Source organism: Scyliorhinus torazame, chromosome 1 (genome assembly GCF_047496885.1).
Source record: "Scyliorhinus torazame isolate Kashiwa2021f chromosome 1, sScyTor2.1, whole genome shotgun sequence".
Classification (NCBI taxonomy): domain Eukaryota; kingdom Metazoa; phylum Chordata; class Chondrichthyes; order Carcharhiniformes; family Scyliorhinidae; genus Scyliorhinus; species Scyliorhinus torazame.
Genome location: NC_092707.1, coordinates 128263122 through 128286951, shown reverse-complemented (window position 1 = coordinate 128286951; position 23830 = coordinate 128263122). Strand labels below are relative to the sequence as shown.

The 23830-nt window shown below is 50.2% G+C and overlaps 1 long non-coding RNA gene across 1 annotated transcript; it reads right to left on the bottom strand.

Moving 5' to 3' along the window:
• Positions 1–1317: 1317 nt before the first annotated feature.
• On the bottom strand, positions 1318–22709 carry LOC140429681 (uncharacterized). The gene is made up of 4 exons (XR_011949168.1): positions 22614–22709; positions 15721–15772; positions 11762–11900; positions 1318–3944 (listed from the first exon to the last, which is right to left on the bottom strand). It is a non-coding gene; the product is annotated as an uncharacterized lncRNA (long non-coding RNA).
• Between the last annotated feature and the right edge of the window lie 1121 nt (positions 22710–23830).

Below are 23830 nucleotides of genomic sequence, written 5' to 3'. Positions count from 1 at the left end.
TCTCAGGACCGCACCTGAGTGTGGTGATATGTCTTTGAATAATGTATGCAGTTTGCAATGCGAGTTCCAAACAGCTGGTGGCATCAGACCTTGGTCATGTGACGTGGCAGACTCATCAGTTGGTAGTAAGGTGTACACAAGGACAGTCACACATCGGGTAGTTCCAGAGGAACTTAGTCTGCATAGTTTTTGTGAGGGCCACGAAGAATCCAGCACGAGTTTTAAGGATACAAAGTAATAACATTTATTTACAATAACATATATATATAACAGCAGCAGCAACTTCCCTTGCTGCACACTCCTTCCTGCTGGTTCCAAATTGGCCAGCTTTATTTATACTTGGAGTTTACTAATGGTTGCTCCGCCCCCCTCATTGGGGAAGCTCATACTCCCACAGGACTGTGGGATTGTCAATAGTCCCCAGCCAATGGTAAGCAGGCAGGTTATAACAATAGTATTCTGTCTGTTATCCTTCCAGTATTCATCAATAAATCAACATTCTAAACAAGTCATCAGTAGTTCTGTGAGCATCATTGCAACAGCAAGACCGCAGAACACAACATGTTACCAGGAGTGTTGAACATTTAAAGGTAACAGCAGAAAAGACAAAGGAAAACCGGCTGAAGAGCGAAACAGAAAAAGGAAGATTCTTTAACCGACCTGGTAAACTACGGCCTGTGCCGACTCAATGCAATAAAAGATGGTGAAGCTTGATACCGAGAGTTTAAAGACACCCCACCAGCTTCAAGTCGCGGGTAACATAGACGAAAACTGCCGCATTTTTGAACAGCAGTTTAAGCTCTCTGTCTCAGCCCTAGGCCTGCAGGCACAGCCGGACGAGAGGCACATTGCTTTGCTGCTCACGGTGGCAGGTCCACAAGCAATCAAAATCTGAAATACCTTTGCTTTCGATAACGAAAAGATACGATCAAGTGATAGAGTACTTTGTTTGGCATTGCTCTCCAAAAAAGAATGAGACATTTGAACGATATAGGGCGGGATTCTCCGACCCCCCCGCTGGGCCGGAGAATTGCCAGGGGGCGGCGTGAATCCTGCCCCGACGCGGCTGCCAGATTCTCCGGCACCGTTTTTTTGGCGGGGCGGGTATTGCGTCGCGCCGGTCGGGGGCCGTTGGCAGCGGCCCCCTGGCGATTCTCCACTCCGCGATGGGCTGCGTGGCCGCCCGTTTTTGGCCAGTCCCGCCGGTGTAAATCAAACAAGGTCCTTACCGGCGGGACCTGGCTCTGCGGGTGGCCTGCGGAGTCCTCGGGGGGGGGGGTGCGGGGGGATCTGGCCCGGGGTGGGGGGGGCCCCCCACGGTGGCCTGGCCCGCGATCAGGGCCCACCGATCTGCGGGCAGGCCTGTGCCGTGGGGGCACTCTTTCCTTCCGCGCCGGCCGCTGTAACGCACCGCCGTGACCGGCACGGAGAAGAACCCCCTGCGCATGCACTGGTATCACGGCAGAACACGCTGGCGCTCCCGCGCATGGACCAACTCGCGCCGGCCGGCGGAGGCCCTTCGGCGCCGGTTGGCACGGTGCCAACCCCGCCGCCGCTGGCTGGCGCGCGCCAACCCCGTCGCCGCCGGCCTAGCCCCTGAAGGTGCAGAGGGTTCTGCAACTTCCAGGCGGCCCGACGCCGGAGTAGTTCACTCCATTCCTCGGCGCCAGTTAGGCCCGCCCCGCCGAATAGCGGAGAATCCCAGCCATATTGTTCGTACACCTACCCAGAACCAGGTGAATCTTTTTGTCACTGACTTGAGACGAAAGGCCCAGTCCTGCAATTTCATAATCTAGAACCTTCAATGATTAGTGACCAAATAGTATTTGGCATATGAAATGACAAGCTCCGTGAGAGACTGCTGCGAGAAGAAGATCTGATATTGGAAAAAGTAATTAAGATTTGCCATGTGCGTGAGTTGGCTGCACAGCAAATGGGCTTGAAACTTTTTGGTGCTAACATGGACGAAGACGCCATGCCACCAGCACTGTGACGCAGTTCAGTAAGAAACGTGTGGTCTCAGTGCGGGCAGTCCTTTTAAGCAGCCGACCGGTTCACCATTTTATGCCATAAGTGTACAGCATATGGGAAGGTATGCTCCAGGTGTGGTCGTACAAATCAATTTGCCAAACAATGTTTTTCGCGTCCTACAGTGGACCAAATCAGAACAATTCACGCAGTGGAGATGCCCCTAGAAGAGCAGCTTTTAATTGATCTCATTTCAGACAAGGACCAGGGCAGTCCAACCAAATAAAGTGAAGGAATCCTTATGGGTAGTCGTGAATGGCTGTATGGTCCAGATAGTGAGTGGCCAGACATTTACTGCGACTCTCAACAAGATATGCTGGTGCACTCACTCGATGAGAAACAAGCGAAAGTCCAGGCAAGGGATGAATCTGATGAGGCGCTGGAAGAGCCAAAGGGAAATCCAAAATTCTGGTTAATAGTTTTCAAGAATGCGTATATACTCAGTGGCATGATGCAGGAGCATGATGAGCACATATTAAAGCATCTATAAGATGTGAATGTTAAATGTTCAGAGCGTACACAGCCGATGAGCTTTACTCTGGAGTTTACGTTTGAGCCAAATGAGTATTTTACAAACAAGGTGGTGCACGATCACTGACCACTAAAGCGAGGTTGTAGTCCAACTGAAGGCTTTAATAAGCTAGATGTTTCCCCCAGCAGCTCAGGTACAGAATGAGGGCTGCTGGGACGGCACGGGTTCTTATGCTCCACCTATCAAGGCAGAGCTACCATACATCCTAACCAATAGAAAGCATACAGTTTCCACCAATGGTGCTCCAGCCTATCAGGTACCGTAATACCTATAATACCACATTCACCCCCTGTTGAAAAAGAGTCCGGCGGGGGTGGTGGCCTGATACTACAAACATGGCAACGTGGTAGAATTAGTTATGGAGGTACCGTAATACCTCCGTACAGCTTTTTGTAACTATTTACAATTCTGATAGCTATATACATTTGATGGTTTACATTTACAGTTTACAGTTTACAATTTAAAATGGAGCAATCAGTTTACAGTTTACAGTCTACAATTTAAAATGAAGCAATCAGTCGATCGGGGGCCCTGGTCGTCCTCTGTGATCATTGGAGCTAAGGCGGTGACTCCGGTGGAGGCGCGGGCGTCTGTGACCCCGGGAGCGTGGCTTCGATCTCCATGGCAGCTTCGGCACCCCTAGATGGCGCTGGCGGAGAAAACGGCTGACCTGGGAAGGGAGCGCCTGCGAGGAGCGTCGGTGGGTGAGGGGGCCTAGACGGGGCCGATGGAAGGACCAATACTCCTGTAAGGTGGCACGGTGGAGGGGAGGGTGGGACTGGTGGCTGGGGTGTGCGTGGGGTTCTGGCGGGCGTTAGGTCTCGTAGGGCGACTGTATCTTGTCGGACGTCGGGGTATGCCACATAGGCGTACTGGGGGTTAGCATGGAGCAGATGGACCCTCTCGACCAACGGGTCTGACTTGTGCGCCCGCACGTTGATGTGTTGGGTGTTCAGGATCACATACAGGTCACCAACACTTGAAATAGTGCAACACTATTTCATTGAATTATTAACTGTTTAAACATACCCAGACTGTGGGTTAATATGATCCAAGCTTTAACTAAAGACCTTTGCCTTGTTCTAACCAGTCGATGCATTCAGCACATGGTGAATGTCTGTGTTGCAGGCTGTGAGCTCTGTCCTCCAAGCTAGCTGCAACTCAAATGAGCGGGAACTCTGATGCCCTCCTGTCTTTATAGTGCGTGTGCTCTCACTAGTGATTGGCTGCGGTGTTGTGTGTGTTGATTGGTCCCACTGTGTGTCCATCAGTGTGTGTCTGCACCATGGTATACTGGTATATATTATGACACACGTGTTTTCGGAGCAGGATGGATCCGGGTGTTGCCAGCCAGGTCGGGAGCGACGTCCCAGAAGAGGACTTCCTGGGGAAGACAAGGAGACGTTTGTGAGGTGTCTGGTTGGTGGTCGTACAAAGCAGTGACCGAATGGAGTGGAGGGCATCCGGGAGGAATTCCTGCCAGCGGGAGACTGGGAGTTTCCTGGACCGTAGAGCCAGTAGGAAGGTCTTCCAGACCGTTCCGTTCTCCCTCTCTACGTGTCCGTTACCCCGGGGGTTGTAACTGGTCGTCCTGCTTGAGGCGATGCCCTTGCTGAGCAGGAATTGACGCAGTTTGTCGCTCATAAAGAGGACCCCCTATCACTGTGTATGTAAGCGGGGAACCCAACAGTGAAAAGATACCCTGGAGGGCCTTGATGACGGTGGTTGCGGTCATGTCGGGGCAGGAGATGGCGAATGGGAACCGGGAGTACTCATCAATCATGTTCAGGAAGTACGTGAAGTGGTCGGTGGAGGGGAGGGGGCCTTTGACGTCCACACTGAGGCGTTCAAAGGGATGGGAAGCCTTTATCAGATGCACTTTCTCTGGCCGGTAGAAGTGCGGTTTGCACTCCGCGCAGATTTGGCAGTCCCTGGTGGCTGTCCTGACCTCCTCGATGGAGTTGGACAGGTTGCGGGTCTTGACAAAATGAAAAAAGTGAGTGACCCCGGGTGGCAGAGGTCCTCGTGGAGGGTTCGGAAGCGGCCCACTTGTGCGGTGGCACATGTGCCACGGGACAGGGCGTCAGGAGGCTCGTTTACCTTCCCGGGACGATACAAGATCTCGTACTTGTAGGTGGAGAGTTTGATCCTCCACCGCAAGATCTTGTAGTTTTTTTATCTTGCCCCGCTGTGCATTATTTTTTTTTAAAATAATATTTTATTGAAAATTTTTGGTCAACCAACACAGTACATTGTGCATCCTTTACACAACATTGTAACAATACAGATAATAATGACCTTTTTAAGTTTAAACAAAAACAACAACAAATAAATAAATATTAAATAACAAAAAAAAATAAAAACTAGCCCTAATTGGCAACTGCCTTGTCTCAGGCCACACCCCCCCCATCCCCCCCCATCCCTCCCCCCCCCCCCCCCCCCCCCCCCCCAAGTCCTGGGCCGCTGCTGCTGCCTTCTTTGTTCTCCCCTATCTATCTTTCCGCAAGATATTCGACGAACGGTTGCCACCGCCTAGTAAACCCTTGAGCCGACCCCCTTAGGACGAACTTAATCCGCTCTAACTTTATGAACCCCGCCATATCATTTATCCAGGTCTCCACCCCCGGGGGCTTGGCTTCTTTCCACATTAGCAATATTCTGCGCCGGGCTACTAGGGACGCAAAGGCCAAAACATCGGCCTCTTTCGCCTCCTGCACTCCCGGCTCTTGTGCAACCCCAAATATAGCCAACCCCCAGCTTGGTTCGACCCGGACTCCTACTACTTTCGAAAGCACCTTTGTCACCCCCATCCAAAACCCCTGTAGTGCCGGGCATGACCAAAACATATGGGTATGATTCGCTGGGCTTCTCGAGCACCTCGCACACCTATCCTCCACCCCAAAAAATTTACTGAGCCGTGTTCCAGTCATATGTGCCCTGTGTAATACCTTAAACTGAATCAGGCTTAGCCTGGCGCACGAGGACGACGAGTTTACCCTGTTTAGGGCATCTGCCCACATCCCCTCCTCAATCTCCTCCCCTAGCTCTTCTTCCCATTTCCCTTTTAGTTCGTCCATCATAGTCTCCCCTTCGTCTCTCATTTCCCTATATATATCCGACACCTTACCGTCCCCCACCCATTTCTTTGAGATGACTCTGTCCTGCACCTCTTGTGTCGGGAGCTGCGGGAATTCCCTCACCTGTTGCCTCGCAAAAGCCCTCAATTGCATGTACCTGAATGCATTCCCTTGGGGCAACCCATATTTCTCGGTCAGCGCTCCCAGACTCGCAAACTTCCCATCCACAAATAGATCTTTCAATTGCGTTATACCTGCTCTTTGCCACATTCCATATCCCCCATCCATTCCCCCCGGGGCAAACCTATGGTTGTTTCTTATCGGGGACCCCCCCAGTGCTCCGGTCTTTCCCCTATGTCGTCTCCACTGTCCCCAAATCTTCAGTGTAGCTACCACCACCGGACTCGTGATATAGTTCCTTGGTGAGAACGGCAATGGGGCTGTCACCATAGCCTGCAGGCTGGTCCCCCTACAGGACGCCCTCTCTAATCTCTTCCACGCCGCTCCTTCCTCCTCTCCCATCCACTTACTCACCATTGAAATATTAGCGGCCCAATAATACTCACTTAGGCTCGGTAGTGCCAGCCCCCCCCTATCCCTACTACGCTGTAAGAATCCCTTCCTCACTCTCGGAGTCTTCCCGGCCCAAACAAAACCCATGATACTCTTTTCTATCCTTTTGAAAAAAGCCTTCGTGATCACCACCGGGAGACACTGAAACACAAAGAGGAATCTCGGGAGGACCACCATCTTAACCGCCTGCACCCTCCCTGCCATTGACAATGCTACCATATCCCATCTCTTGAAATCTTCCTCCATCTGTTCCACCAACCGCGTCAAATTTAGCCTGTGCAATGTGCCCCAATTCTTAGCTATCTGGATCCCCAGGTAACGAAAGTCTCTTGTTACCTTCCTCAACGGTAGGTCTTCTATTTCTCTACTCTGCTCCCCTGGATGCACCACAAACAGCTCACTCTTCCCCATGTTCAATTTATACCCTGAAAAATCCCCAAACTCCCCAAGTATCCGCATTATTTCTGGCATCCCCTCCGCTGGATCCGCCACATATAGTAGCAGATCATACGCATATAAAGATACCCGGTGTTCTTCTCCTCCCCTAAGTATTCCCCTCCATCCCTTGGAACCTCTCAGCGCTATCGCCAGGGGCTCAATCGCCAGTGCAAACAGTAATGGGGACAGAGGACATCCCTGCCTTTTCCCTCTTTGGAGCCGAAAATATGCCGATCCCCGTCCATTCGTGACCACACTCGCCACTGGGGCCCTATACAACAGCTGCACCCATCTAACATACCCCTCTCCGAACCCAAATCTCCTCAACACCTCCCACAGATAATCCCACTCCACTCTATCAAATGCTTTCTCGGCATCCATCGCCACTACTATCTCCGTTTCACCCTCTGGTGGGGCCATCATCATTACCCCTAACAACCTCCGTATGTTCGTGTTCAGCTGTCTCCCCTTCACAAACCCAGTTTGGTCCTCATGAACCACCCCCGGGACACATTCCTCTATTCTCATTGCCATTACCTTGGCCAAGACCTTGGCATCTACATTGAGGAGGGAGATTGGTCTATAGGACCCGCATTGTAGCGGATCCTTTTCCTTCTTTAAAAGAAGCGATATCGTTGCTTCTGACATAGTCGGGGGCAGTTGTCCCCTTTCCTTTGCCTCGTTAAAGGTCCTCGTCAGTAGCGGGGCGAGCAAGTCCAAATATTTTCTGTAAAATTCAACTGGGAATCCGTCCGGTCCCGGGGCCTTTCCCGTCTGCATGTTCCTGATTCCTTTCACCACTTCTTCTACCGTGATCTGTGCTCCCAATCCCATCCTTTCCTGCTCTTCCACCTTGGGAATTTCCAGCCGATCCAAAAATTCCATCATTCTCTCCCTCCCATCCGGGGGTTGAGCTTCATACAATTTTTTATAAAATGTCTTAAACACTTCATTCACTCTCTCCGCTCCCCGCTCCGTCTCTCCATCTTCGTCTCTCACCCCCCCTATTTCCCTCGCTGCTCCCCTTTTCCTCAATTGGTGTGCCAGCAATCTGCTCGCCTTCTCTCCATATTCATACTGTACACCCTGCGCCTTCCTCCATTGTGCCTCTGCAGTGCCTGTGGTCAGCAAGTCAAATTCCACATGCAGCCTTTGCCTTTCCCTATACAGTCCCTCCTCCGGTGCTTCCGCATACTGTCTGTCCACCCTCAAAAGTTCTTGCAACAACCGCTCCCGTTCCTTACTCTCTTGCTTCCCTTTATGTGTCCTTATTGATATCAGCTCCCCCCTAACCACCGCCTTCAACGCCTCCCAGACCACTCCCACCTGAACCTCCCCATTGTCATTGAGTTCCAAGTACTTTTCAATGCATCCCCTCACCCTTAAGCACACCCCCTCACCCGCCATTAGTCCCATGTCCATTCTCCAGGGTGGACGCCCTCTTGTTTCCTCCCCTATCTCCAAGTCTACCCAGTGTGGGGCATGATCCGAAATGGCTATAGCCGTATATTCCGTTCCCCTCACCCTCGGGATCAATGCCCTACCCAACACAAAAAAGTCTATGCGTGGATAGGCTTTATGGACATAGGAGAAAAACGAGAACTCCTTACTCCTAGGTCTACTGAATCTCCACGGGTCCACCCCTCCCATCTGCTCCATAAAATCCTTAAGCACCTTGGCTGCTGCCGGCCTCCTACCAGTCCTGGACTTCGACCTATCCAGCCTTGGTTCCAACACCGTGTTAAAGTCTCCCCCCATTATCAGCTTTCCGGTCTCTAGGTCTGGGATGCGTCCTAGCATTCGCCTCATAAAATTGGCATCGTCCCAATTCGGGGCATACACGTTTACCAACACCACCATCTCTCCCTGTAATTTGCCACTCACCATCACGTATCTGCCCCCGTTATCCGCCACTATAGTCTTTGCCTCGAACATTACCCGCTTCCCCACTAATATAGCCACCCCCCTGTTTTTCGCATCCAGCCCCGAATGGAACACCTGCCCTACCCATCCTTTGCGCAACCTAACCTGATCTATCAGTTTCAGGTGCGTTTCCTGTAACATGACCACATCTGCTTTAAGTTTCTTAAGGTGTGCGAGTACTCGTGCCCTCTTTATCGGCCCGTTAAGCCCCCTCACGTTCCACGTGATCAGCCGAGTTGGGGGGCTTCCCACCCCCCCCCCCCTTGCCGGTTAGCCATCATCTTTTTCCAGCTTCTCGCCCAGTTCCCACGCAGCTGTATTTCTCCCAGACGGTGCCCCCCCGCCCATCCTTTCCCGTACCCACTCCCCCCTTTCCCCAGCAGCAGCAACCCAGTAATTCCCCCCTCCCCCCCCCCCCCGCTAGACCCCCCGCTAGCGTAATTACTCCCCCCATGTTGCTCCCAGAAGTCAGCAAACTCTGGCTGACCTCGGCTTCCCCCCGTGATCACGGCTCGCACCGTGCGGCGCCCCCTCCTTCCTGCTTCTCTATTCCCGCCATAATTATCATAGCGCGGGAACCGAGCCCGCGCCTCTCCCTCGGCCCCGCCTCCCATGGCCAACGCCCCATCTCCTCTCCCTCCCCACCTCCCCCCATCACCACCTGTGGGAGAAAGAAAAGTTACCATACCGCAGGATTAATCATACAATCCCTCTTCGCCCCCCCCCCCACTCGTCCCACCACTTTGTCCAAACGTTCATTTTCGTAGTCCAATCATTCCAATTTTTCTTCTACAATAAAAGTCCACGCTTCATCCGCCGTCTCAAAGTAGTGGTGCCTCCCTTGATATGTGACCCACAGTCTTGCCGGTTGCAGCATTCCAAACTTTATCTTTTTTTTGTGAAGTACCGCTTTGGCCCGATTAAAGCTCGCCCTCCTTCTCGCCACCTCCGCACTCCAATCTTGATAGACGCGGATCACCGCGTTCTCCCATTTACTACACCGAGTTTTCTTCGCCCATCTAAGGACCATTTCTCTATCCTTAAAACGGAGGAATCTCACCACTATGGCTCTGGGAGCTTCTCCTGCTCTCGATCCTCGCACCATAACTCGGTATGCTCCCTCCACCTCCAACGGACCCGTCGGGGCCTCCACTCCCATTAACGAGTGCAGCATCGTGCTCACATATGCCCCGACGTCCGCCCCCTCCACACCTTCAGGAAGGCCAAGAATCCTCAAGTTGTTCCTCCTTGCGTTATTTTCCAGTGCCTCCAACCTCTCCACAGATCGTTTCTGGTGTGCCTCCTGTATCTCCGACTTCACCACCAGGCCCTGTATATCGTTTTCATTCTCTGCTGCTTTCGCCTTCACGACCCGAAGCTCCTGCTCCTGGGTCTTTTGTTCCTCCTTTAGCCCTTCGATCGCCTGTAGTATCGGGGCCAACAACTCTTTCTTCATTTCCTTTTTTATCTCCTCCACGCAGCGTTTCAAAAACTCTTGTTGTTCAGGGCCCCATATGAAACTGCCACCTTCCGACGCCATCTTGGTTTCTGCTTGCCTTCCTTGCCGCTGCTCCAAAGGATCCGCTGCAATCCGGCCACTTTCCTCTCCTTTTTCCATCCGTGTCCAGGGGGAACACCCTTCTGGTTTACCGCACAGTGTTTTCAGCCGTTAAAATTGCCGTTGGGGCTCCTATCAAGAGCCCAAAAGTCCGTTTCACAGGGAGCTGCCGAAACGTGCGACTCAGCTGGTCATCGCCGCACCCGGAAACCCCGCTGTGCATTATTAACCATGAAAGCAACCGACCGTTGGTCCGTGAGGAGAGTGAATCTCCTGCCGGCCAGGTAATGCCTCCAATGTCGCACAGATTCTACTATGGCCTGGGCCTCCTTTTCGACTGAAGAGTGGCAGATTTCGGAAGCATGGAGGGTACGAGAGAAGAAGGCCACCCGTCTGCCCGCTTGGTTGAGGGTGGCCGCCAGAGCTACGTCAGATGCATCTCTCTCAACCTGGAAGGGGAGGGACTCGTCGATGGCGTGCATCGTGGCCTTTGCAATGTCTGCTTTGATGCGGCTGAAGGCCTGGCGGGCCTCTATCGACAGGGGAAAAGCTGTGGATTGGATCAGGTGACGGGCCTTGTCCGCATAGTTGGGGACCCACTGGGCGTAGTAGCTGAAAAACCCTAGGCTTCAGGGCCTTGGAGCAGTGAGGGAGGGGGAACTCCATAAGGGGGCGCATGCGTTCAGGGTCGGGGCCTATAATTCCATTTTGCACTATGTAGCCGAGGATGGCTAGGCGGTCGGTGCTAAACACGCATTTATCCTTGTTGTATGTAAGGTTAAGGATTTTTGCGGTCTGGAGGAATTTTCTGAGGTTGGTGTCGTGGTCCTGCTGGTCGTGGCCGCAGATGGTGACATTATCGAGATACGGGAATGTTGCCCGTAAACCGTACCGGTCAACCATTCGGTCCATCTCGCGCTGGAAGACTGAGACCTCGTTTGTGACACCGAAGGGAACCCTTAAGAAGCGGTAGAGCTGCCCATCTGCCTCGAAGGCAGTGTATTTGCGGTCACTAGTGCGGATGGGGAGCTGGTGGTAGGCGGACCTGAGATCCACCGTGGAGAAGACCTTATAATGCGCGATCCTGTTTACCAGGTCGGATATGTGGGGGAGAGGGTACGCGTCCAGCTGCGTAAACCTGTTGATGGTCTGACTGTAATTGATGACCATCCTATGCTTCTCCCCGGTCTTTACCACCACTACTTGTGCTCTCCAGGGGCTGTTACTGGCATCGATGACTCCTTCCCTCAGTAGGCTTTGGACCTCTGACCTAATAAAGATCTGATCCTGAGCACTACCGTCTGCTCCTGGTGGCGACGGGTTTGCAATCCGGGGTGAGGTTCGCAAACAGGGAAGGCAGGTCGACCTTAAGGTTCGCGAGGCCACAGACAGTAAGGGGGGTATAGGGCCGCCGAATTTGAAGGTTAGACTTTGGAGGTTACACTGGAAGTCTAAACCCAGGAGTGTAGCCGCGCAGCGGTGGGGAAGGACGTAGAGACGGAGATTTTTGAACTCCCTTCCCTGGACTGTGAGGTTTGCTACACAAAACCCCTTTATCTCCACTGAGTGTGAACCGGAGGCCAGGGAGATTTTTTGCTTAACGGGGTGGATGAGGAGAGAACAGCGCCTTACCGTGTCGGGGTGTATGAAGCTCTCCGTGCTCCCAGAGTCGATTTATGAAAGCGTACCAGCTTGAATCGCAGCCTGACGAGTATGAATTCTCATTCTGAGACGAATCAGAAATCACGGGATGCACAGGGTGCCAGATCGACTGGAAGAAAGGAAAAAATGTCACATTGAAGACCAGTAAAATGAAGTTGAATCATAACAGTCAGAACACTTGCTTAACGGTTATGAAAATTGTACCAAATGACTCATTCTTCAATTTCTTCAGTCCTCTAGGATGTCTGCACCATGGAATGATAAATAAAGGTTCTGCAGCAAGATTTGCTGCTAAGTTTGAAATTGGTTGAATCCTGTGTGAATACATAATTGTATGTGCAATGTTGTACTTTACAGGAGAAGTCTTTGTTGATGATACCTTTGCTTTCGACTCCGAGGATGAGTACCTTGATGAGATCTACGAAGACCATGAAGACGATGAAGCAAGCAGAGGTTTGGAGGATGAGCCGGAGCTGGACAAATATGAAACACTAGTAAGGTTGTTTCGCGGGAGAGATGGGCAAACTCAGAGAGGGAGCATGTGCAGCGCTATGTCGGTGGTTTGGCGGGAATGACGAGATGATGCCCAGCCTGCGCCAGGCACCGAGAAGTGCTAATGCTCTGAGATGGCGCACGTGGAGATGGACAGTAAGATTGCAGTAGCAGACACCTCAGAGGAAACCAATGAAAGTTCCGAGCAAACTAATAATAGAAGACCTTGTACCCATTCTGGAGAAACTAGCTCCTGAAGCATACGGGGAACCATCTCAGTCCTATGAAGAAGTTCCGGTAGTGGATCCCCTGGTACTTGAGGCCACTCCACCGAAGGAGGAGTTAGGAGCAAATGACAGCATCCGTATGCAGTTCCACGGTGTTGGACGATATGTATATACTATCAGAAGATAAGGATGAGTCACTACCTAGTCTCTCTGGTAAAGATGCATAGTAATCTCGAGTGACGAGAAGCCATCACCAGCTGCAAGATGGGTGCTGCCAGAGCCAAACGAAAGACGAGAAGTAGTCACAAAATTGCTCTCAGAAAAGACACGAGGAACAGTCACAAAATGGCACTAAAAACAAAAAAGAGGAAGAGAAGGAGAGTGGGGGATCCCGTGAGTCCCACCAAGGACACCAAGAAAGAAGACATCGGCAAACTGGCCAACAGGCCGGAGATCGCACAACAATGCAGCAGCAAAGAGTATCGTGAGAGCACACAACAATGCAGCAGAAAGAAGTATCGAGCAAAGAAACAGAAGAACACCATTATCCCAAGGGCGGTACATGGCACAGTGGTTAGCACGGCAGCCTACGCCGCTGAGGACCCGGGTTTGATCCCGGCCCTGGGTCACTGTCCGTGTGGAGTTTGCACATTCTCCCTGTGGCTGCATGAGTTTCACCCCCACAACCCAAAGATGTGTAGGTTAGGTGGATTGGCCACGCTAAATTGCCCCATAATTGGAAAAAAATAATTAGGTACTCTAAATTTTTTTAAAAGAACACCATTATCCCGACAAGACTAATAACCAAACTCTGCAACATTGGACTTGACTCCTCCCTGTGCAGCTTGATCCTTGACTTCCTCACCAATAGACAGCAATCTGTCAGTGATGGCTGACAAGACTACCTGGTTTTAAGGCACATTGCCTTAAAAGGCTAAGGCCCAAAAGATGGGCACGGAAACCAGTCATCCAGAAATCCAAGATCTCAGACGATGAACAGGGTCCTGATGGGGGTGCACAATGAGCTGTGCACAAAGGACACATGTAGCAGATATATCATGTAAATTAATGCTCAGTTAAATCAACATATCATGCAAATTAAAGCTCAGGTAAACCTGTACATACACATGCCACATGTGTTAAAATGTTTCTGTATAGGGCAAAGGCCGTTTCTGTACATTAATGTTAACATCTTCAAAGGAAGGGAAATATGGTGATATATCTGTAAATAATATTGTACGCAGTTAGCAATGCGACCTCCAATCAGCTGGTGGTGTCAGACCTTGGTCATGTGACGTGGCAGACTTATCAGTTGGTCGTAAGGCGTACACAAGGACAGTTGCACATTGCGTAGTTCCAGAGCAACTTAATCTGTATAGTATTCTGTATGTTATCCTTCCGTGTGTTCATCAATAAATCAACATTATAAATAATTCATCAACAGTTCTGTGAGCATCATTGCAACAGCAAGACCACAGAGCACAACACTTAGTGACTGCATCAACTCCGGAATAGCCATGTCCAGAGGCTCAACATCTGACCAGGACCCAGCCGGGTCCTGAGATCCAGCAGACCTCCGACTGCTGCCTCCCCTGGGCACTTCTGCTTCCATCCTATGTGCATCAGCACCTGGGTGGTGCTCACCATATTGTGCCCCAGAAGCCTGTCCACTCATGTCACCCACTGAACATAGAACATAGAACATAGAACGATACAGCGCAGTACAGGCCCTTCGGCCCACGATGTTGCACCGAAACAAAAGCCATCTAACCTACACTATGCCATTATCATCCATATGTTTATCCAATAAACTTTTAAATGCCCTCAATGTTGGCGAGTTCACTACTGTAGCAGGTAGGGCATTCCACTGCCTCACTACTCTTTGCGTAAAAAACCTACCTCTGACCTCTGTCCTATATCTATTACCCCTCAGTTTAAAGCTATGTCCCCTCGTGCCAGCCATTTCCATCCGCGGGAGAAGGCTCTCACTGTCCACCCTATCTAACCCCCTGAGGTGTGTGTCACTGCACTGGTGGAAGGTTGGGGATTCAACTGTGATGCCTTGAACGTGGCAACCCCGGAGCTCTTCTCTGAAGTGTTCTCTTGGAAGGCAGGGGAGGGGGGCTGGTGGGTGGAAGGGAGCTGACGCAGATAGGCTGGCAGCACCTGATGGAGATCCTGCGGGATAATGGAGATGTGGTCAGTGAGAGAGAAGGATCATTATGTCTGACATGAACAACTCACTTGCGAAAGGCCATCTATGTGTGTGTGTGTGTGGGGGGGTGGGGGGTGGGGGGGTGGGTGCGGTTGGATTCTCACCTCTGCAGTACTGGCCAGCTTCGCTGTCGGGGGCTGCTTTATCCTTGGTCACCCGCGACCTTCAGGGCCCACTCCTCATAGGGAATGAGGACTCTGATGTCCAGCACGCCCCCGTCTGAGCCCTTTCCTGCCTGTTATGAGCCAACCTCTCCTGCGGCAGGCAGCATGATGGTGCAGTGGTTAGCACTGCTGCCTCACGGCGCCGAGGTCCCAAGTTCGATCCTGGCTCTGGGTCACTGTCCGTGTGGCGTTTGCACATTCTCCCCGTGTTTGTGTGGGCTTCGCCGTAACAACCCAAAGATTTGTAGGTGGATTGGCCACGCTAAGTTGCCCCTTAATTGGAAAAAAATGAATTGGATACTCTAAATTTATATCAAAAAACCTCTCCTGCGGGGACAAAGAGAGCCCACGCCCACAATGGAGCTGGTCTGTGCGGTGGAATGGTTACGTGCTGTCTGGGGCTTGCTTCGAAGGAGCGATTTATGTGCTACTCCCCCTCGTTAGCGGGGAGTTGCCGGACGTGTTCCAGGTGGCGGGATAGCCATTGCCGCCATGACGTCCGTGGAGGATCATTACCGCGCCCTAATTGATGTTAGATACCGGCCGCAGTCTCGCCGGATTGGCCGTCAGGAAATACCCGGCAAGTCACGCTTGGTACCACACTTGGTGTTTCTTCCATTAGATTGCACCCATTATCATTTAATTTCAGTCTTTAACAGTGTTTCCTGTTATGATGTTGTTCCATGCCTTTCAGAAGAGTGTGCACTAATTAACTGGCTCATTGTATTCTGGTCAATCAAACTTCTTCCAAGTGGACCCCTTATTGATTTGAATCAGACAACATGCCTATATTAGAATTGCTTGTTAGTTCAGAAAAATCCCAAGGCTTACAATTTTAGCTGTCATGTTCTTGCTATGAAGCTGTTTTCAGACTGATTGTAATCTAGAATTAAATGAAAAAGGACAAGTTTTTAATGAATATTTGCAACACACTTTGTTTCACTTACAGTTTGTGTGGAATACAATTATCAGTGTAACTATAAACAGAACAACTGCTTTAATTTATATAGTGCCTTTAAGGTAATGAGACGCCCCAAAGAGCTTCACAGGAGCATTAGGAAGAGACATTTGACACTGAGTCACATAAGGAGATATTAGGGAAAATGATTAAAGCTTGGCCGTAAGGATTTCTTCAAGGAGTAGAGAGAGGTAGAGGCAATGTCCATTATAGGCACACTGCAGAATAAAAAAATTATTAAACACGAAGTTAAACAAGGTTGGAAAAATCCCAAACAAACACAAGAAAATATTTCAAATATGCATTATTCCTCCATCCCAGCTATACCTTTGCAGATACATAGATTTTCAGAAAGGTAAAGCAATTTACCATGTCAACTTTATACTCTAATATTCAGGGTAAGTTTGCAATACATGTGAACCATCTGGCAAACTGTGGTCAGACACTCCAAAGTAAATGTCAGTGTGACCAATCAAGATTCTATGGATCTCTCAACAACCCCCATAGACGGTGGCCATATCGTGGGATAACCGGTATCATCAAAACCTTATCTTTCTCACAAGGGTTTCCATATTCCATTTCAAAGAGCTCATCTTGGAATTCTATTTAAACGTCACTTGGATGGATTCAGCAAGAATCCACCTCCATGGTTTCCACCTCGCTTTGTGAGATTCCTTTCCTCTGGATCTCTGAGTACATTTGTGTTTCACCTTGCAAACACACTTTCAGTGGCCGTGCCAAGCAGAATACCACTGCTTCAAAAAGGGTACCTTTGCCCTTATGAAATGAAAAATGAAAATCGCTTATTGTCACAAGTAGGCTTCAAATGAAGTTACTGTGAAAAGCCCCTAGTCGCCACATTCCGGCGCCTGTTCGGGACGGCTGTTACGGGAACTGTTACAGCCCACAGCACAGGTTTGGGACATGGTTTGGGACCTCCTTCTTAGTTCAGGAACTTATCCCTGTCCCCCTCCCCGTGTCTTGCTCCCTGGGAGACCTTCAGCACAATGCCAACACAACTCAGGCCACCTGACCTGCCATTTCACGCTGTTTCACTTTTCCTCTTCTGTTTCATCTGCACGTGAGCACTGGGCTGGTTCCTGGCCTAAAGAATGTGAAAACCACTAACTGCACTTGTCCGGACATTTCCTGGCCAGTGCTTGTGTGAAATAAACAAACTGCATGTGTGCTGCCATCTCCTAGCTGGCGCAGGAGGCTCGGGGTCTGCTGGGAAGTGTAGTTCCTGGTCTCCAAACTCCCAATCCCTGACTGTCAATTAAGGTGGGTATCAGAGTTCATCACACCGTGCTTAGAACCTCCACCTTGCATCCTTTGGATTAGCCCTTGAATTAATGCGTTGTGAAATTCTGATTTATAAGAGATTATTGTTAAATCACTGGATTAATTGACTCTCTTCAGCCTGACTCAATTAATTTTAAGATCACCATCCAGAATATATAATGACCTGCTCATCGTTTATGTACTGGGGATGGTGGTGTGGGGAGATTGTACTTAATTGTCATTTCCAGTTGTTAGTTTGTACAACACAGCCTACTTTAAGGGTTGATTTACTCAATGAGTGAATTTTATGGAAAGTCACGGGTAAGGGTGATGATTATTTCTCGCTATACAGCCCTGAATACTAAAACTCTGCACCAGGAAAAGTTGAATAAGATTAATTTTCTTTTGAGTAAGAACATTTAGGTTTATATTTCTTTAGTAGAAATTCTTTTAGTATTTCCTCCACCCGGGAGGAGAGGAGGGGTACATAGAACATAGAAAAATACAGCACAGAACAGGCCCTTCGGCCCACGATGCTGTGCCGAACTTTTGTCCTAGACTAAGAACAAATTAATCTACACCCCATCATTCTACCGTAATCCATGTAGCTATCCAATAGCCGCTTGAAGGTCCCTAATGTTGGGGTGGTTTCTGGACAAGCTGAAATTTCCCCAGATGGAGGAAGCAAAGAGGCAGGCATTGGAGTAGCCCCTGCGGCTGAGGGAGGTGTTGGATAGTATCAGGGGTGTGAAGTCGGGGAGGGCCCCTGGGCCGGATGGATACCTGGAGGAATTTTATAAGGAATTTGCGACAGGCGAGCACCACATCTGTTGGCATCTCTCAGCATCACAAACTAGCTGCCCAACCAACTGAGTTAACCAACCTCCCTTTAATGACTATATGACTACATGGGAAGTACATAAAGTAATTTCTGTATTGTCAGCCTGGCTCAGTTGGTAGCAATCTCTTCTCTGGGCCAGAAGGTCATTGGCTTCAAGTTCTACTCTGGAGTTTTAAATATACAACATGGGGAGTGCTGCACTATCAGGGGTGTCAACCTTTGGATGAGATGTTAAACTGTGGACCCATCTGCCCTCTCAGGTGAATGTAAAAGATCCCATGGCACTATTTTTAAAAAATCAACAGTGGTGACCTGTTCAATATTTCTCCCTCAGCCAACATCACAAATACAGATTATCTGGTCATTATCACATTGTCATTTGTGGGAGCTTGCTGTGCACAAATTGGCATCTGCATTTCCTACATTACAACACACTACACTTCAAAAGTACTTCATTGATTGTAAGACATTTAGGAACATCCTGAGGTTGTGAAAGGTATCTGCAGGTTAGGAACTTTGCACGAAAGGTCTGGAGGGGATTCCCTAGGTTGTCGGCATGCACCCTGCAGAAGAATTGGGGATACATACAAGTGGCTGGGGGAGCAGGGAGGCGAGTGGGTGGTGAAGATCAAGGAGAAATGGGAAGCGAGTTGGGAGGGGAGATCAATTGGGGAGTATGGAGTGAGACACTGCGTAGGGTAAACGGGACCTCCTCTTGTGCAAGGATGTGCCTGATACAGTTTAAGGTGGTGCACAGGGTGCATATTACTCGGGTGAGAATGAGTGGTTTTTTTTAGGGGGTAGCAAATGTGTGTGAGAGGTGTGGACCGGGGCCAGCGAATCTCGCGCACATGTTTTGATGTTGCGAAAAATTGGGAAGATATTGGGCGGGAGTGTTCGCTGTCTGAGCCAAGATAGTGGAGGAGGAGGCGAACCCGGACCCTTTGGTGGCGATATTTGGGGTTTCAGAGAAACCGGAGCTCATGGCGAGAAGGAAGGCCGATGTCTTGGCCTTCGCCTCTCTGATTGCACGGTGGCGAATTTTGCTGGAGTGGCGGTCGGCATCGCCACTGGGGGTAATGGCATAGTTGGGTGACCTGTACGACTTCCTGCGATTAGAAAATATAAAGTATGAGTTAAGGGGCTCTTCAATGGGGTTTGAGGAAAGGTGGGGATGTTTGTGACCATGTTTGAGGGGCTGTTCGTCACGGGGGAGGGGGGGTGAAAAAGGGAAAAAATCTGTACAGACTGTATAGTTGATTGTTGGGAAGTATGTTTCCTGGCATGTTTATTCACTGGAACCTGTTTTGATACATGTTTGTAATAACATTTGTAATAAAATACATTAAAAATTATGTATCTGCTGCCTAGGTGATAGAGATCTTGGGATTGGAAGGTGAATTGTTGCAGGGAAATTGGGGTGTACAGTTGGTTTTCAGGGTGGAGGGGAGGGTGGCCGTTTAGCTATCTGGAGGCCAGTGCTCCAGGCAGGTTTAGAGAATGTCACTACCTGCATGGGTGCGGCAGCAGCTGTAGGCTGCCCTATGGAGATGCTCTGCTCACAATATGACCCAGTTGCAAAGGAGTTACTTTTATTTTAAATATGAAGTTGGAGAAAGGATGTCTCCATTTTGGGGTGGGGGAGGGGATCTCTCTCATGTATTTTCGGCACCTCTTAATGTTTCAGTTGGAGGGTTTCCTGCCATTAGGCGATTCACCCTCTGACCATTAATTGGCCAATACAGATGACTGACTGTCACCTACATAGGGTGCGATTCTCCAGAAAGAATTCTAAGTGTGGTAGCGAGCGGGAGTTGCCACGAGCTCCCCGGCGCACCGCCCAGTGGGGCCGGCAGCGCAATTCAGCATGAATTGGTCCACTTAACGAGGCTTCACGGGCCTCTCGCCGCAAATGAAGGCTCGCCAGCTGATTCGCCGGGACCGTGCCCGCCAGCCCCCCCCCGCTAACAAGGTCGAGCAACACTTATCCAGCACTTGCCAACCCCAGCCACCTGGCAAAAATGGCGCCCAGGAGACCGGCCCCAAGATTCAGGGACGCTGACCTGGGGAGGCTGCTAGATGCAGCGGTGCTGCCTGAGATGAGGTGGCGGCCACTGTGAGCACCGGAGTGTGACCAGGAGGACTGACCTCCAGTGCCAAAAAAAGGTCAACGACCTACACCAGACAGCACGAGTGAGTAGACGCCAAAGCCCCCCCAGCCCCACAGGGAAGCATCTGCCACCCCAACTCCCCATGCGAACACCAACTTTCCCTCCACCCCCTCCCCCTTCAACTCCACAAACCCTCCAACCACCCCCCCTCTGCGTTCAAACCCCCCAACTCTCCGTCCACACCCCATTCCCACTCTGTGAACCACGCACGTGGCTAATGATGTCCTCTCTGTTTCTCCTCAGGAAAAGCTCTCCCATCATCGCCAGGAAAAGGCTCAGACAGGAGGAAAGGTGCTGGACTTATGAATCCTCATCTCCTTTGAGAAGCGCGCCCTGGAGGTGACTGGTGTGGCCGAGGGCAGATAGGTCACCTACGCGGAGGTTGACAGACATCGCGGAGGTGAGGGAGCACAGGGCCCCACCTGCGGGACCTGTCAAACCTGAGTTGCTATTGCCTCACTGACTAACCCATCCCTCCCACTGACCACATGTCCATTCTCCCGCAGGCCCTCCAGCTGACAGTGCTGGCCCATCCGTTGGTCCCCTCTCCAGCTTCCCTTGAGACCACCTCAGAAGAGAGTTCTGAGGATGCAACCGTTATAGTCGCGGCACAGCTGTCATTCCCACCCTCCACCAGCACAGATACACACACCGCGATGTGACCTGTTAGTGGACAGGTTTCGGGGCACAATCTGGTGAGCACCACACTGTTGCCGATGCACATCAGGTAGAGGCAGGAGCCCCCTGTCAAGACAGCAGTCGGAGGGACAGGCCCACTATCCGCAGGTTCTGTCTTCTTGAACTATTTTCCTGCACCTCCACCTTTGCTTTCAACGTCTTGCAAAGGTCTGCTAAGAGCCCCACCTCTGCCTCCAATGCCACCCCCCGATTGCTGTGGTCCGAAATCACCCCCTCAATCTCTCGGATCTGCAACGCCTGTGCATCCAAGCATTCCCCCACCCTCTCCATCGAGCCCTTCAGGGATGGCACGGCCCCTTCGATGGCCTTTGAGCGATCCTCCTGCGTCTCCTTCCTCTGCTGGCGGAACTCTTCCTTGATGAAAGCCATCAACTGCTTATCTAGGGTTTCCCAACTTGCACAAACCCCTGCACCCATCCTTCCACTGGCTGCAGCGCCACAGGTCCCTTCCAATTCCTTGGCTAGATCTTTCACCGTCTTCTGCTGGGGTTTGGTAACCAGCGGACATACCAGTCCCGGGTGGAACTTCTCCTCCGACCTTCAACTACACCTTTCTATCGAAATTACACCCAATTTCGGATAAAAAGAGCTCTTTTCTATGCCTTCAAGCAGGAGCTGCCCTGTGTGCGACCACTCACACCATGGCCACCACCTGAAGTCTCTTGTGTATGTTATAATCATATAAAGGCATTGTAATAGAGTGAGGTATCATTCAGGAGGCTTATATAACAAAGAGGTTTATTGGAAAGTACAACGAGGTTTAACTATTTACCAGCTGGGAGGTATATCATACAGGTCTCTCTGATTTCAACCTTGAACATCTGAATAAAAATGGCTCCTTTCTCTTGCTCTATCCCAACAAAGGAAACTATTCCTCTGCGTGGACCCTACAAATCCTTTTCAATATTTTAAACACCTTGATCAGACCCCCCCCCCTCAATCTTTTTCCTTCATTTCTTTTGTAATTCTTTATACTAGTTTGAGACATTTCAGAGGGGTGCAACAAAGTATATAAACCCAATGTATAAGCCATTATATTTATTAATACATCATCACCCTCTTACATTCCTACATTACAACAGGGACGACAGTTCATTGGCTGCAATGGGTTTTGTGACACCCTGAGCTTGCGTAGGGTGTGAGAGAACTGCATTCTTCTTTCTTTTTCCCCTCACTGAAGTGCTGTTTGGTGGAAGGAGTAAAGGAGAACAACATGAAATGATCCTTACCGCCCACCCCGCCACGTGTTTTTCGGCAGCGGTGGCAGCCCGCCAGCCAGTTCTACCAACCCCCCGCCATTGTCAACGGCATTTCCCGGTGACAGCACCTCTCATCGCCTGGAAACCCGTGCGTGACCGGAATTTCCGACTAGCGTGAACAGCCGGTAAATCCCGTCCGATGAAACTATTTCATCCATGTGTCAGCATCGATTTCGAAATCAGAGTGAATAGTGAATTACCAGAGGGTGGGGCAGTAAAGGATTGAAACCGGAACATGCTTTGACGTGGGACTCCAGGTGAAATGTTAATCTATCTCTTCTGTTAAGATGTTGTATAACCTGCTATGTGGTTTCCAATAACCTCTGTATTAATTTCCAGGTCAAATGAGTCGGCACGCTCTTACCATCCACAGACAAAACCTCCAGGAATACAGACATTTCTTGGATATTGCAGGAGATTACAATAAGTCACCTGACACCTTTACGCTGGTTTGGCAAAGAGCTGACTGTGAAGCATGACTTTGCAATCTCTGTAACCTTCCCAGCTCTACAAACCTTGAATATCACTGTGCACCTCCGAATCTGGTCTCATGTACATCTTCTGTTTTCTTCGCCCTACCATTCATGGCTGTGCCTTCAGCTGCTGAGGCTCTAAGCACTGGAGCTCCCTCCGTCCTCGAGCTCTCTCCTTCCTTACGATACTTTTAGAAACTGACCTTTCTGACCAAGTTTATAATCACCTCATATTTCCTCATGTGACTCAGAGTGTCTAGTTATGCTCTTGTGCATTATTGGATGCTTTACTACATTGATGTGGAGATGCCGGCATTGGACTGGGATGGGCACAGTAAAAGTCTTACAACACCAGGTTAAAGTCCAACAGGTTTGTTTCAAATCACTAGCTTTCGGAGCGCTGCTCCTTCCTCAGGTGACTCACCTGAGGAAGGAGCTGTGCTCCAAAAGCTAGAGATTCGAAACAAACCTGTTGGACTTTAACCTGGTGTTGTAAGACTTCTTACTGTTACTACATTAAGGCATTGTATAAATCCAATCTGTTCTTGTGGTTTATGTCTTTAACCTGACTGACAGTTTTCTTACACAGCTGACTTCTCGATATTTCTGTTTTAGTTTGGTTCCTCACAAGTTGGCATCTTATGAGTAGGCTACTAGTGTTTACAGAACTCATTCCAACTCCTTTACCCACTAACCTATCCACGAGGGCTGAATCGGAGATTCAAGTAGGATTTAATGATGGTTCATGGATTTAGTGGGACTCACACAGCTCTCCTGCACTCCTGCACCTCTTGAAGGCTGCCCAGCAAACACTGTTGAGCTGATCATCGGTTTAACAAGAGGTCCCTCATTGACAGACATTCAATACTCAACTGAGAGACCCGCCATTTGGAATACAGGGGCTGCTGAAAGTGAATTCCCTACCAGCATGCAACCCCAACTCCCCTTCTTACCAACAACCCCCTCCCCATGACCCCAATCCTCTCACGCTCACCTGGCTTCAGGGATCCCGTGATGATCAGTGGTGAAGGCCGTAGACATTGCTTCCCGTCACACTGACTGGCAGGTTGGCAACCCTTGGGCTGGAAGTTCGACCTTACTGGGGCCCAAGGATCGGTTTTCTGCTATACGGGGCTTTGCTAGTGTGGCAGGCCCGACACTGGCCAGTTAAGTACCTAATTGCATTTGAATAACGTTGGGCCTTCCAGACAAGTGTCATGGGGCTCCCAGTGCTCCTCCAACCAGTGGCGTGGGCGGGC